A 15112-nucleotide genomic window follows, 5' to 3' on the forward strand; every position below is an offset into this window, starting at 1 on the left:
TCAGTGTTTGAAAATAGTTATTTCATATATTTTATCCATTTTCCTTTTTTTTTTTAACATTAGGAAGACATGTCTTTTTCCAGTTTCTCCATCATAGCTGGAAGCTGAAGTTCTTAAACACTCTTGACCAAACCAATAATCTTCCTTCATCTGATTGAATAACGCCATTGACAGAGTTCTTAACAACAGTATCAGTCTTAGGTGGGACATACTACGAATAACAGAAAAGAAGGAGATTTTATAATCCACTGAGTCAGCACCAGCTATAAATGAGGGAGCTAGATGTTACAGTTAGGTAGATGGTCCTCTTGGGCAGTAAATAAATCATGTCCTTCCTTGGTAGGATATATTAATTAATTAACTAATTCTTAGGCTGAGTTGGACTACCCTGAGGGCTAAGTATTACATTTCTTAAAACAGCTAACAATCTGGGGAGTCATTCTGGTGTGGTAGAGAAAGATAAAATACAAAGATAATTATTTCCTGGGAGTTAGAAAGGTTAGTTCAAAGGCCAGGACTCTGCATTCATCGCCTTCCACACTTCCTTCCATTTCTATCTGTAAAAATGGGCAATTGGATTCTTTGCCCTCTAACAACTCTTTTGGCTTGGCCATTTTAACTACTGTTTTGTTTTCTCACCATTATTCTGAGCATCATCCCATGTTAATTGGTATAAAATCATAGGCTAGAACAGCTATCTTTTTAAGGGTTAAGCTACTCCCATTACAATTAGTGAGGATAAGTGCTCAAAGCAGTTTTAGCAAAGTGAACAGAAGATAAAAACAGGACATATCTAATTAAAGAGAGCTTCTGGGTTAAAATAGTAGGGTCTGATATTTTAATCTCTGATCTTCTTATTAAAATAGAAATGATGGTGAGGTAAAACAGGTACCCAGAATTCATCTCCCCCAACATCAAATGTAACTAACAATAATTCTTAGCACAGCAAAAACTTCAAGAGGAAGAACCATATAAGGAAAAACACACAACTTCATGCCTAAACCTCAATAAATGGTGAAAAAAGAAAAAATATATATTCTGTCATGGCTTGGCATAACTCCCTGAGCTCCAGAAAGAGAATGAAATATTGAGAATCTTCACAAATATTTCTTTATTGTGTAAAATATTTAAACATTTTATTATTTGTGTTTTTAATTTCTTTTTTAATATAAATTTATTTATTTTAATTGGAGGCTAATTACCTTAAATATTATATTGGTTTTGCCATACATCAACATGAATCCACCATGGGTGTACACGTGTTCCCCATCCTGAACTCCCCTCCCACCTCCTTCCCCATACCATCCCTCTGGGTCATCCCAATGCACCAGCCCCAGGCATCCTGTATCCTGCATCGAACCTGGACTGGTGATTAATTTCATATATGATATTATACATGTTTCAATGCCATTCTCCCAAATCATCCCACTCTCTCTCTCTCTCACAGAGTCCAACAGACTGTTTCTATACATCTGTGTCTTTTTTGCTGTCTCGCATACAGGGTTATTGTTACCATCTTTCTAAATTCCATATATATGTGTTAGTATACTGTATTGGTGTTTTTCTTTCTGGATTACTTCACTCTGTATAATAGGCTCCAGTTTCATCCACCTCATTAGAACTGATTCAAATGTATTCTTTTTAATGGCTGAGTAATACTCCATTGTGTATATGTACCACAGCTTTCTTATCCATTCATCTGCTGATGGACATCTAGGTTGCTTCCATGTCCTGGCTATTCTAAACAGTGCTGCAATGAACATTGGGGTATACGTGTCTCTTTCAATTCTGGTTTCCTCAGTGTGTATGCCCAGTAGTGGGATTGCTGGGTCATAAGGCAGTTCTATTTCCAGTTTAAGAAATCTCCACACTGTTCTCCATAATGGCTGTACTAGTTTGAATTCCCACCAACAGTGTAAGAGGGTTCACTTTTCTCCACACCCTCACCAGCATTTATTGCTTGTAGACTTTTGGATCGCAGCCATTCTGACTGGCGTGAAATGTACCTTATTGTGGTTTTGATTTACATTTCTCTGATAATAAGTGATGTTGAGCATCTTTTCATGTGTTTGTTAGCCATCTGTATTAACAATTACATTCACCATTGCACTGAAAAGAATAAAATGCTTAGGAATATATTTACCTAAAGAAACTAAGAATTCTTGCCTTGAAACCTGATGAACAGTATGAAAAGGCAAAATGATAGGATACTGAAAGAGGAACTCCCCAGGTCAGAAGGTGCCCAAAATGCTACTGGAGATCAGTGGAGAAATAACTCCAGAAAGAATGAAGGGATGGAGCCAAAGCAAAAACAATACCCAGCTGTGGATGTGACTGGTGATAGAAGCAAGGTCTGATGCTGTAAAGAGCAATATTGCATAGGAACCTGGAATGTCAGGTCCATGAATCAAGGCAAATTGGAAGTGGCCAAACAAGAGATGGCAAGAGTGAATGTTGACATTCTAGGAATCAGCGAACTAAAATGGACTGGAATGGGTGAATTTAACTCAGATGACCATTATATCTACTACTGCGGGCAGGAATCCCTCAGAAGAAATGGAGTAGCCATCATGGTCAACAAAAGAGTCTGAAATGCAGTACTTGGGTGCAATCTCAAAAATGACAAATGATCTCTGTTCGTTTCCAAGGCAAACCATTCAATATCACAGTAATCCAAGTCTATGCCCCAACCAGTAATGCTGAAGAAGCTGAAGTTGAATGGTTCTGTGAAGACCTACAAGACCTTTTAGAACTAACGCCCAAAAAAGATGTCCTTTTCATTATAGGGGACTGGAATGCAAAAGTATGAAGTCAAGAAACACCTGGAGTAACAGGCAAATTTGGCCTTGGAATACAGAATGAAGCAGGGCAAAGACTAATAGAGTTTTGCCAAGAAATTGCACTGGTCATAGCAAACACCCTCTTCCAACAACACAAAAGAAGACTCTACACGTGGACATCACCAGATGCTCAACACCAAAATCAGATTGATTATATTCTTTGCAGCCAAAGATGGAGAAGCTCTATACAGTCAACAAAAACAAGACCGGGAGCTGACTGTGGCTCAGATCATGAACTCCTTATTATCAAATTCAGACTGAAATTGAAGAAAGTAGGGAAAACCACTAGACCATTCAGGTATGACCTAAATCAAATCCCTTATGATTATACAGTGGAAGTGAGAAATAGATTTAAGGGCCTAGATCTGATAGATAGAGTGCCTGATGAACTATGGAATGAGGTTCGTGACATTGTACAGGAGCCAGGGATCAAGACCATCCCCATGGAAAAGAAATGCAAAAAAGCGAGATGGCTGTCTGGGGAGGCCTGACAAATAGCTGTGAAAAGAAGAGAAGCAAAAAGCAAAGGAGAAAAGGAAAGATATAAGCATCTGAATGCAGAGTTCCAAAGAATAGCAAAGAAAGATAAAGCCTTCTTCAGCGATCAATGCAAAGAAATAAGAGGAAAACAACAGAATGGGAAAGACTAGGGATCTCTTCAAGAAAATCAGAGATACCAAAGGAACATTTCATGCAAAGATGGGCTCAATAAAGGGCAGAAATGGTATGGACCTAACAGAAGCAGAAGATATTAAGAAGAGGTGGCAAGAATATACAGAACAACTGTACAAAAAGATCTTCATGACCCAGATAATCATGATGCTGTGATCACTGACCTAGAGCCAGACATCCTGGAATGTGAAGTCAAGTGGGCCTTAGAAAGCATCACTATGAACAAAGCTAGTGGAGGTGATGGAATTCCAGTTGAACTATTCCAAATCCTGAAAGATGATGCTGTGAAAGTGCTGCACTCAATATGCCAGCAAATTTGGAAAACTCAGCAGTGGCCACAGGACTGGAAAAGGTCAGTTTTCATTCCAATCCCAAAGAAAGGCAATGTCAAAGAATGCTCAAACTACCACACAATTGCACTCATCTCACATACTAGTAAAGTAATGCTCAAAATTCTCCAAGCCAGGCTTCAGCAATACATAAACCATGATGTTCAAGCTGGTTTTAGAAAAGGCAGAGGAACCAGAGATCAAATTGCCAACATCCGCTGGATCATGGAAAAAGCAAGAGAGTTCCAGAAAAACATCTATTTCTGCTTTATTGACTATGCCAAAGCCTTTGACTGTGTGGCTCACAATAAACTGTGGAAAATTCTGAAAGAGATGGGAATACCAGACCACCTGACCTGCCTCTTGAGAAATATGTATGAAGGTCAGGAAGCAACAGTTAGAACTGGACATGGAACAACAGACTGGTTCCAAATAGGAAAAAGAGTACATCAAGGCTGTATATTGTCACCCTGCTTATTTAACTTCTATGCAGAGTACATCATGAAAAACGCTGGGCTGGAAGAAGCAAAAGCTGGAATCGAGATTGCTGGGAGAAATATGAATAACCTCAGATATGCAGATGACACCACCCTTATGGCAGAAAGTGAAGAGGAACTAAAAAGCCTCTTGATGAAACTGAAAGGGGAGAGTGAAAAAGTTGGCTTAAAGCTCAACATTCAGAAAATGAAGATCATGGCATCTGGTCCCATCACTTCATGGGAAATAGATGGGGAAACAGGGGAAACAGTGTCAGACTTTATTTTTGGGGGCTCCAAAATCACTGCAGATGGTGACTTCAGCCATGAAATTAAAAGACGCTTACTCCTTGGAAGGAAAGTTATGACCAACCTAGATAGCATATTGAAAAGCAGAGACATTACTTTGCCAACAAAGGTCCATCTAGTCAAGGCTATGGTTTTTCCAATGGTCATGTATGGATGTGAGAGTTGGACTGTGAAGAAGGCTGAGCACCAAAGAATTGATGCTTTTGAACTGTGATGTTGGAGAAGACTCTTGAGAGTCTCTTGGACTGCAAGGAGATCCAACCAGTCCATTCTGAAGGAGATCAGCCCTGGGATTTCTTTGGAAGGAATGATGCTAAAGCTGAAACTCCAGTACTTTGGCCACCTCATGCGAAGAGTTGACTCATTGGGAAAGACTCTGATGCTGGGAGGGATTGGGGGCAGGAGGAGAAGGGGACGCAGAGGATGAGATGGCTGGATGGCATCACTGACTCAATGGACGTGAGTCTGAGTGAACTCCGGGAGTACGTGATGGACATGGAGGCCTGGCGTGCTGCAATTCATAGGGTTGCAAAGAGTTGGACACGACTGAATGACTGAACTGAACTGAAAGAAACTAAAGACCTATATATAGAAAACTATAAAACACTGGTGAAAGAAATCCAAGAGGACACTAATAGATGGAGAAATATACCGTGCTCATGGATTGGAAGAATCAATATAGTGAAAATGAGTATACTACCCAAAGCAATCTATAGATTCAATGCAATCCCTATCAAGCTACCAACAGTATTTTTCACAGAGCTAGAACAGATAATTTCACAATATGTATGGAAATACAAAAAAACCTTGAATAGCCAAAGCAATCTTGAGAAAGAAGAATGGAACTGGAGGAATCAACCTGCCTGATTTCAGGCTCTACTACAAAGCCACAATCATCAAGACAGTATGGTACTGACACAAACACAGAAATATAGATCAATGGAACAAAATATAAAGCCCAGAGATAAATCCACACACCTATGGACACCTTATCTTTGACAAAGGAGGCAAGAATATACAATGGAGAGAAGACAATCTCTTTAACAAGTGGTGCTGGGAAAACTGGTCAACCAGTTGTAAAAGAATGAAACCAGAACACTTTCTAACACCATACACAAAAAATAAACTCAAAATGGATTAAAGATCTAAACGTGAGACCAGAAACTATAAAACTCCTAGAGGAGAACATAGGCAAAACACTCTCCCACATAAATCACAGCAGGTCCTCTATGACCCACCTCCCAGAATATTGGAAATAAAAGCAAAAATAAACAAATGGGACCTAATTAAAATTAAAAGCTTCTGCACAACAAAGGAAACTCTAAGCAATGTGCAAAGACAACCTTCAGAATGGGAGAAAATAATAGCAAATGAAGCAACTGACAAACAACGAATCTCAAAAATATACAAATATTTCTTATTTGTAGAAAAGTCTGAGTGTTGAACAGGAAGGTCAGGTAAAATTTAAAAAGAAACTCTAGTAGGGGGGAACAAACCCGACTCCAAAACATATTGGATGTTTCTTTTACTTTAACCCATATTCTACTGCTTTTGCTATAAGTTAATCAGTAAAGGGATGTTGCCTGTAACTCAAAGTACACATAATTGTCTGTCTCAGAGAACTTCACCTTCCATGCCTGAACACAAAGCTAAAATCTCTTTGTTCTACTCACAGGAAACATCTTGACCAGGTCCACCTGTGAATGATTACAGGAAAGGAGAAATTAATACATCCCTGTGAAGTTTGGTGGAAACCAGGAAATATATTTAGTAACTTACAACCCTTTTTATTATACCTCTTCACCTCTCCCCTCTTTGTTCTATCGAGGAAACTAGCATCCAAACCTTGACAAGATGGGCCTTTCAGACACTAGTCCACTATTTTCTTGATCTTCTGGCTTTCTGAATAAAGTCATTATTTCTTATCCTAACAAGTCATCTCTTAATTTATTGGCCCGTCATGTAGTGAGCAGTATGAGGTTGGGCTTGGTGACAAAATCTTGAAAAGTATAAGCATCTACATGAAAAGAAATGACACAGGGACTTCCCTGGTGGTTCAGTGGCTAAGATTCTGTGCTCCCAATGCAGGAGGCCTGGGTTCGATTCTTGGTCAGGGAACTAGATCCTACATGCTGCAACTAAGACCTGGAGCAATCAAATTAATTAATTAATTAATTTAAAAAAGAAATGACATAATTATACCATTGCCTGAATTTTTGTGGTTTTAAATTTTTAAAACATTATAAAGCACTGCTTAAATTTAAATTATACAAACATTATGCTGAAAGGTAAATACAAAGGCGTATGACAATATCATAAGAAGAAAAAGAGCAGATATCTCAAAGAAACAGAAGGAAATTCTCTACAAATACTTTTTGTGATAAAAGTAACTTAATAAGGACCTGAACTCCAAAAAATGATTTCTTGTCAGTAAAAATTTCAAAATAAACTAAAAAAGACAAAACTGTAGTACTGGAGAAAAATTGAGAACCAAATACTATCAGAGACTGAATTAGAAACAGTAAGAAACAGAATAGGGAGCTAAAAACTTAAATAATAAAATACAAAAAGGCTTGAGCTAATCACAGTGAACAGAGGAACAGGCAAGGTAAACAATTCAAAAATATAATACATAAAGAAAAAAGAAAAGCTTACAAAAATGTCATTTCCTTAAACAGATACCCCAGCAGATTCAAACAGAAAACTTATTACAAAATTTCCATAAAGTAAGAATTAAGGTCTCTGTAAAAATTTATACAGAATATCAGGTTTTTTTGAGACAGATCTTGTTTGCATTGAGTTTCAGGGATAGACAAAAGATTCTTTGATCACATAGAGGGGACAAAGTAATATGGAAATATTTCAAACCAGTGTCAAATTTCTCCTTAGTAACAGCACTAGGGTATAATGAAATAATTAACTTCAGCCAAATTTTTAAAAATAATAAAGTGACACAATTTTATACCCACTCATGACACTAAAATAAAAAGACATATATTCAAACATGTGTGAACTTAAGAAATGCAGTGTCTATAGAACATTTTTTAAAAAGTAATACTACTTGACAAGGAAATTTAACTGATCAAAAAAAAAAAAATCTGTGATTCTTTTCTCCATACGAATTTTCACAAAGCTTTATAAATGTCTTCCTAAAAGGTTAATTCTACAGTGCAATGATAGAAGACATTTCATGATTTTTACATTCATATGATTTTACTGTATGTCCAAAAATTATACTTCCCTGAACTTTTTATTTCTGTTAGAAAACAGAGCAAAAAAAGGGGGGGCAATAAAAACTTGCCCTAGTTTGCAAGACTGACATAACAAATCACCATAACAGATTGGATGACTTACAGAAATTTTTGATGTTGTTGTTCTGTTGCTCAGTCATGTCCATCCTTTGTGACCCCAGTGGACTGCAGCATGCCAGGCTTTCCTGTCCTTCACCATCTCCTGGAGTTTGTTGAAACTCATGTCCATTGCATCGGTGATGCCATCCAACCATCTCATCCTCTGTTGTCCCCTTCTCCTTCTGTGTCCAATCTTTCCCAGCCTCAGGGTCTTTTCCAGTGAGTTGGCTCTCTGCATCAGGTGGCCAAAGTATTGGAGCTTCAACCTCAGCATCAGTCCTTCCAATGAATATTCAGGGTTGATTTCCTTTAGGATGGACTGGTTTGATCTCTTTGCAGTCCAAGGGACTCTCAAGGGTCTTCTCCAGCACCACAGCATGAAGGCATCAGTTCTTCAGTGCTCAGCCTTTTTTATTGTCCAGTTCTCACATCCATACAGGACTACTGGAAAAACCATAGCTTTGACTAGACAGACCTTTGTTGGCAAAGTAATATCTCTGCTTTTTAATATGCTAAGTTTGTCATAGCTTTTCTTCCAAGAAGCGAATGTCTTTTAATTTCATGGCTGCAGTCACCATCTTCAGTGATTTTGGAGCCCCTAAAATAAAGTCTGTCATTGTTTCCATTGTTTCCCATCTATTTGTCATGAAATGATGGAACCAAATGCCATGATCTTTGTTACTAAATGTTAAATTTTAAACCAGATTTTTCACTTTCCCCTCTCACTTTCACCAAGAGACTCTAGTCCCTCTTTGCTTTTTGCTGTAAGGGTGGTGTCATAAACAGACATTTATTTTCTCACAATTCTGGAGGCTGGAAGTCTGAGATCAAGATATCAGCAGGGCAGTGTTCTTGTGAGATCTCTCTCTTTAACTGCAGATGGCTGTCTTACCCTGCATCTTCATACCACCTGCCTTCTGCACCTGTCTGTGTCCAAACTTTCTTTTCTTATAAGAACATCAGCACACTAGAATAGAGCCACAATAATGGCCTTATTTTAACTCAGTTACCTCTTTAAAGGCCCCATCCCCAAATATTTAACACAATCACATTCTGAGGTTCTGGGGCTTAGGGTTTCAACATGTAAGCTCTGGGGAGACATAATTGAGCCCCTAACACTCTCTATGCCTTGACATAAAGAAATTACAAAATGAATTTCATCATGCTCCACTATTTAAGCCTCAGGGGATGCGATGAAAAGTTCAGAATCTCTTGCCTTCTTGAAATGAATCAACTGGTTATAACTAGGTTTGTGATCAAAGTAATCCCATCCACTTTTTCTTGGAAACATGCTGGACTTCTCACAATCTTGGGGGAGAAAAAGGCTGGCTGGTAGAGGGAAAGAGCACAGGATGCTCAATGTTGTTTAACAGTGGTTTTGATAGAGCATTGGGCTTCCCTAGAGGGTCAGATGGTAAACAATCTGTCTGCAATGCAGTAGACCTAGATTTGATCCCTGGGTCAGGAAGATCCCCTGGAGAGGGGAATGGCTACACACTCCAGTATTCCTGTCAGAAGAATTCCATGGACAGAGGGCTACAGCCCATGAAGACACAAAGACTGAGAGACTAACTTTGATAGAGCATAAAGAAAACAGCAGAATGGCTCTTTGTTGTTGTTGTTCAGTCTCTAAGTCATGTCCAACTCTTTGCAACCCTACGGACTGAAGTATGTCAGGCTTCCCTGTCCTTCACTATTTCCCAGAGCTTGCTCAAATTTATGTCCATTGAGTTGGTGATGCTATCCAACCATCTCATCCTCTGGCTTCTATTTTTGCCTTCAGCCATTCTCAGCATCAGAGTCTTTTCCAATGAGTTGGTTCTTCACATTAGGTGGCCAAAGTATTGGAGCTTCAGCTTCAGCACTAGTCCTTCTGATGAATATTCAGTGTTGATTTCCTTTAGGATTGATTGGTTTGATCTTCTTGTAGTCCAGGGGACTCTCAAGAGTCTTCTCCAGCACCACAATTCAAAATCATCAATTCTTCGGCACTCAGCCTTCTTTATGGTACAACTCTCACACTCATACATGACTACTGGAAAAACTGTGACTTTGAGTATACGGATATTTGTTGGCAAACTGATGTCTCTGCTTTTTAACATGCTGTCTAGTATTCTTGCCATAATAACTTCATGAGCAGTATGGAAAGAATAACTCATTTCTTCCCATTTCCTGGAGTCTTATAGGTTTTTTTTCACTTATTTTTCAGTTGTTTTAGGTTTACAGAAAAATTAAATATAAAGCACAGAAAACGACTACTCCCACTTCATCTGTACAGTTTTCCCTCTTACTGACAACTTGCTAGTGTACATCCGTTACCATCGACGAATACATTATTAACCAAAATCTACAATTTACATTGGGTATCACCCTTTATAGTGGGGGGGGGCTCCAAAATCACTGCAGATGGGGATTGCAGCCTTGAAATTAAAAGATGATTATTTCTTGGGAGAAAAGTTATGACCAACCTAGACAGCATATTAAAAAGCAGAGACATTACTTTGCCAACAAAGGTCCGTCTCATCAGCTATGGTTTTTCCAGTAATCATGTATGGATGTGAGAGTTGGACTATAAAGAAAGCTGAGCACCAAAGAATTGATGCTTTTGAGCTGTGGTGTTGGAGAAGACCCTTGAGAGTCCCTTGGGCTGCAAGGAGATCCAACCAGTCCATCCTACAGGAGATTAGTCCTGAATATTCATTGGAAGGGCTGATGTTGAAGTTGAAACTTCAATATTTTGGCCACCTGATGCAAATAACTGACTCACTGGAAAAGACCCTGATGCTGGGAAAGATTGAAGGCAGGAAGAGAGGGGGACAACAAAGGATGAGATGGTCAGGTGGCATCACTGACTCAATGGACATGCATTTGAGTAAACTCTGGGAGTTGGTGATGGACAGGGAGGCCTGGCATGCTGCAGTCAATGCGGTTACAAAGAGTTGGACATGACTGAGAGACTGAACCGAACTGAACTGATCACTCTTTGTGTTGTACAGTTCTATGAGTTTTGACAAATGCATACTATCATGTGGCCACCATTGTGGTATTACACAGAATAGTTTCCATGCACTCAAAATCCCATGCTCCACATACTCATTCCTTTCTCCTTCCCTCAAGCCCTTGGCAACCACTAACTTTTTACTGTCTTTACAGTCTTGCCTTTTCCAGAATGTCATATAGCAGGAATCATACAGTAAATAGTCTTTTCAGACTGGCTTCTTTCACTTAGAAATATGCATTAAGCTGCCTCCATATCTTTTCAAACCTTGATAGCTTTCTGTCATCATCAATATTATCACTGGATATTCCATTCTATGGATGTGTCAGAGTTTGTCTATCCATTCATCTACTGAAAGACATCTTGGTCACCTCCACCTCTCATAGTCATAAATAAACCTGCTATAAAAAATCCCTGTGTAGATATTCAACTTATTTGGGTTGTCATACTCACCAAGGAGTGTGACCGCTGGATAGTATAGTAAGATTTTGTTTAGCTTTGTAAGAAACTACCAAAGTGTCTTCCAAAGTAATTGTACCATTTTGCATACCTATTAGCGATGAATGATTTCTCGTTGTTCCACATCCTCGTTAACACTTGCTTTGTCAGTGTTTTGCATTTTAAGGATTCTAATAGGCATATAGTGGTATGTCATTGTTTTAATCTGCAGTCCCCTGATGACATGTGATACCGAGCACTTTTTCATATTTGTCATCTGTATATCTTTTTTGGTGAGGTATCTTGTCCAGATCTTTTGCCATTTTTGAATTTTCTTAGTTGCTGACTTTCAAGGGTTCTTTGCATATTTTGAATGTGTCTTTCATCAGACATGTGTTTTGCATACATTTTTTCCCATTTGGTGACCTGTCTTTTCATTCTCTTAACTATGTCTTTATGTAGAGCAGGAGTTTTTGATCTAGATAATGTCATGCTATTTTTTTTTTTTTCTTTCATGGATCACGCTTTTGGTGTTGCATCTAAATAAATCACCAAATCTTATGTCACCTCTGTTCTCTCTTATGTTACCTTCTAGAAGTTTGGAATTTTGCATTTTACATTCAAGTCTATGATCCATTTTGAGATAATTTTTGCAAAAGTCTAAGATTTGTACTTGGATGTGCAGTTGTTTCAGTACATTTTGCTGAAAAGATGATCTATGCTCCATTGAATTGCCTTTGCTCCTTTGTCGAAAATCAATTGTCTCATCTGTGTAGGTCTACTTCTGAATTTTCTATTTTGTTCAGTTGATCTATTTATCTGTTCTTCCACCAATATCACATTGTCTTGATCACTACATATGTATGTAAGTCTTAAAGTCTAGTAGTGACAATTCTTCAACTTTATTCTTCTTCAATATTGTGTTGGCTAGTCGTCTTTCCATAAATTTTGGAAGCAGTTTGTTGATATCCAAAATAATTTGCTTGGGTTTTGATAAGATTTTTGTGCTGAATAACATTTTGGGAAGTACTCACATCTTTAAAATATAGAGTCTTCCTATCCATGAATATGGAATATCTCTCTACTTATTAATATTTAGATTTTCATTTCTTTCATCAATTTTGTAGTTTTCTTAGCATAGATCTTGCACGTATTTTGTTAAATTTATACTTGTCTGCCTGCCTCTTTCCTCCCTCTCCCCCTTTTTTGGTGCTAATAAAATGAAGGACTTTAATTTAAAATTCCAATTTTTCATTGCTAGTGTCTAGGAAAGCAATTGACTTTTGTGTATTAACTTGGAATCTTGTAATCTTACTATAATTGCTTATTAGTGCCAGGAAATTTGATTGTTGAACTTTTGGGGATTTTCTACAAACACTATCATGTCATCTGTGAAAAAAGACAAGTTTTTTCTTCTCAATCTACGTGCCTTCCCCCACCACCACCCTTCTACGTAATGGACTGGGATTTCTAGTATGATGATGAATATGACTGTGGGGATCTTACAATTTTAACTTTATTGTTTTAAGAGTTAAAATGGGCTTCAACCAATAGATTCATTCCTTAGGTAGGGGCTATTCCAATACACTAACAGAAACTGGAGGGGAGGGGAATAGAGAGGGAGGAAGTGTATGAATTTTCTCATCACAGCGGAGCACCAATTTTACTAAAATTAAAACATTTTAAGAATAAATACTTTTTATTAAAATTATTTATTTTTTCATTGAAGGGTAACTGCTTTACAGAATTTTGTTGTTTTCTGTCAAATCTCAACATGAATCAGCCATAGGTATACATATATCCCCAAGAATAAATATTTTATAATTAGTTCAACCTAATATTTTCTCTTGATCTAAGAGTTGCAATTAAGGAGCAATATAGCATGTGGTAAAGAAATACTGCAAGGAGCTCCAACCAGTCCTTCCTAAAGGAAATCAGTCCTGTGTGTTCATTGGAAGGACTGATGTTGAAGCTGAAACTCCAATACTTTGGCCACCTGATGCAAAGAACTGACTCACTGGAAAGGACCATGGTGCTGGGAAAGATTGAAGGCGGGAGGAGAAGTGGACAACAGAGTATGAGATGGTTGGATGGCATCATTGATTCAATGGGTATGAGTTTGAGCAAACTCCGGGAGTTGGTGATGGACAAGGAGGCCTGGCATGCTGCAGTCCATGGGGTCTCAAAGAGTTGGACACGACTGAGCAACTGAATTGAACTGAACTGAAAGAAATATTTATCTTACATTCCGGAATTTACAAATTCTTTCATTTTCATTTAAGTTCATTTTTCTTCTGTTAAACTCAGATAAAGTAAATTTAATATTTTAAACATAATTTTAATATGATCTATTTTAAATTATTTGTCTTTATACTTTTTCTGGACTTCCCTGGTGGCTCAGATAGTAAAGCGTCTGTCTACAATGCGGGAGACCTGGGTTCGATCCCTGGGTCGGGAAGATCCCCTGGAGAAGGAAATGGCAATCCACTCCAGTACTATTGCCTGGAAAATCCCATGGACAGAGGAGCCTGGTAGGCTACAGTCCATGGGGTCGCAAAGAGTCGGACACGACTGAGAGACTTCACTTTCACTTTCATACTTTTTCTAGTTATTTACCTAGGTATTTTTATATCTGTATACTGACAGAGAGAGAACTGGAGTTAGGTTTATCTGTTAGTGAAGCATTTTACTAGATAAAGGATGGTGGTTGATTTTTAGCATTTTCTTTGTACTTGTCTGTATTGTACAAATTTTTTAAAATAATTAGCTTGTATTAATTTTGCTAAAATTATTTCAAAAATATAATCACAAACGTATTCAACAACCAAGAAAGTTAAGAAATAGCTGTATTTCCAAATATGGATGGAATTTGCTCTAAACATACAATATTTGGTTTGATTTTGACTCCATACTTGCACATGTTTACACAGGTTCTACCCTCTGTAGCAGTACTGCATAACTTTGGGGGTTAGGTAGTAATAGAAACCACTGTCTTATCTTTTCCTGTCTGCCTTTACATGATGGATTAAAATGCTATATTGACCAAAAATTGTACAATTCCAGACTTAATCATTATGCAGAATCCAGTTTATGGAAGAACTAAATTGGTGGGTTATCTACTTCACTCCCCAATTAGCAAGTCTTATTTCATATACCTTAAAGCTTAGGACAATAGGAGTATCACTCCAAATGATTAACAATAATTTTAATATTATAACTAGCCTATTAAATAGAAGCTTGCCCATTGAATCAAAATAAATATGTTATCACAGGTGAGTATGCTTTTTAGATATATTTGACTCATTCTCCTTTTTTTCTTGCAATTTTTTTAAACTAAGTCATCTGTACTGTTTTACTCTCTCTCGCTTTTCAAATATCTTATTACCTTAGAAAAAAAGAACTTGAAAAATTTAAGAAATTTAAACTAGTAAAAATTGTCAATGTTAAAAAAAGTTGAGCATTATAAAATCTATATTAGCAAGCATTATCAAATCTATATCTTTAAAGGCTTTTTGTAAGCACAAACATATATAAATGTGATATATTTACTTTTATAACCACAATAGAAAGATGGTAACAATAACCCTGTAAGCGAGACAGCAAAAGAGACACAGATGTATAGAACAATCTTTTGGACTCTGTGGGAGAGGGAGAGGGTGGGATGATTAGGGAGATGGCATTGAAACATGTATAATATCAT

Source organism: Bubalus kerabau, chromosome 20 (assembly GCF_029407905.1).
Source record: "Bubalus kerabau isolate K-KA32 ecotype Philippines breed swamp buffalo chromosome 20, PCC_UOA_SB_1v2, whole genome shotgun sequence".
In the NCBI taxonomy this organism is placed as follows: Eukaryota; Metazoa; Chordata; class Mammalia; order Artiodactyla; family Bovidae; genus Bubalus; species Bubalus kerabau.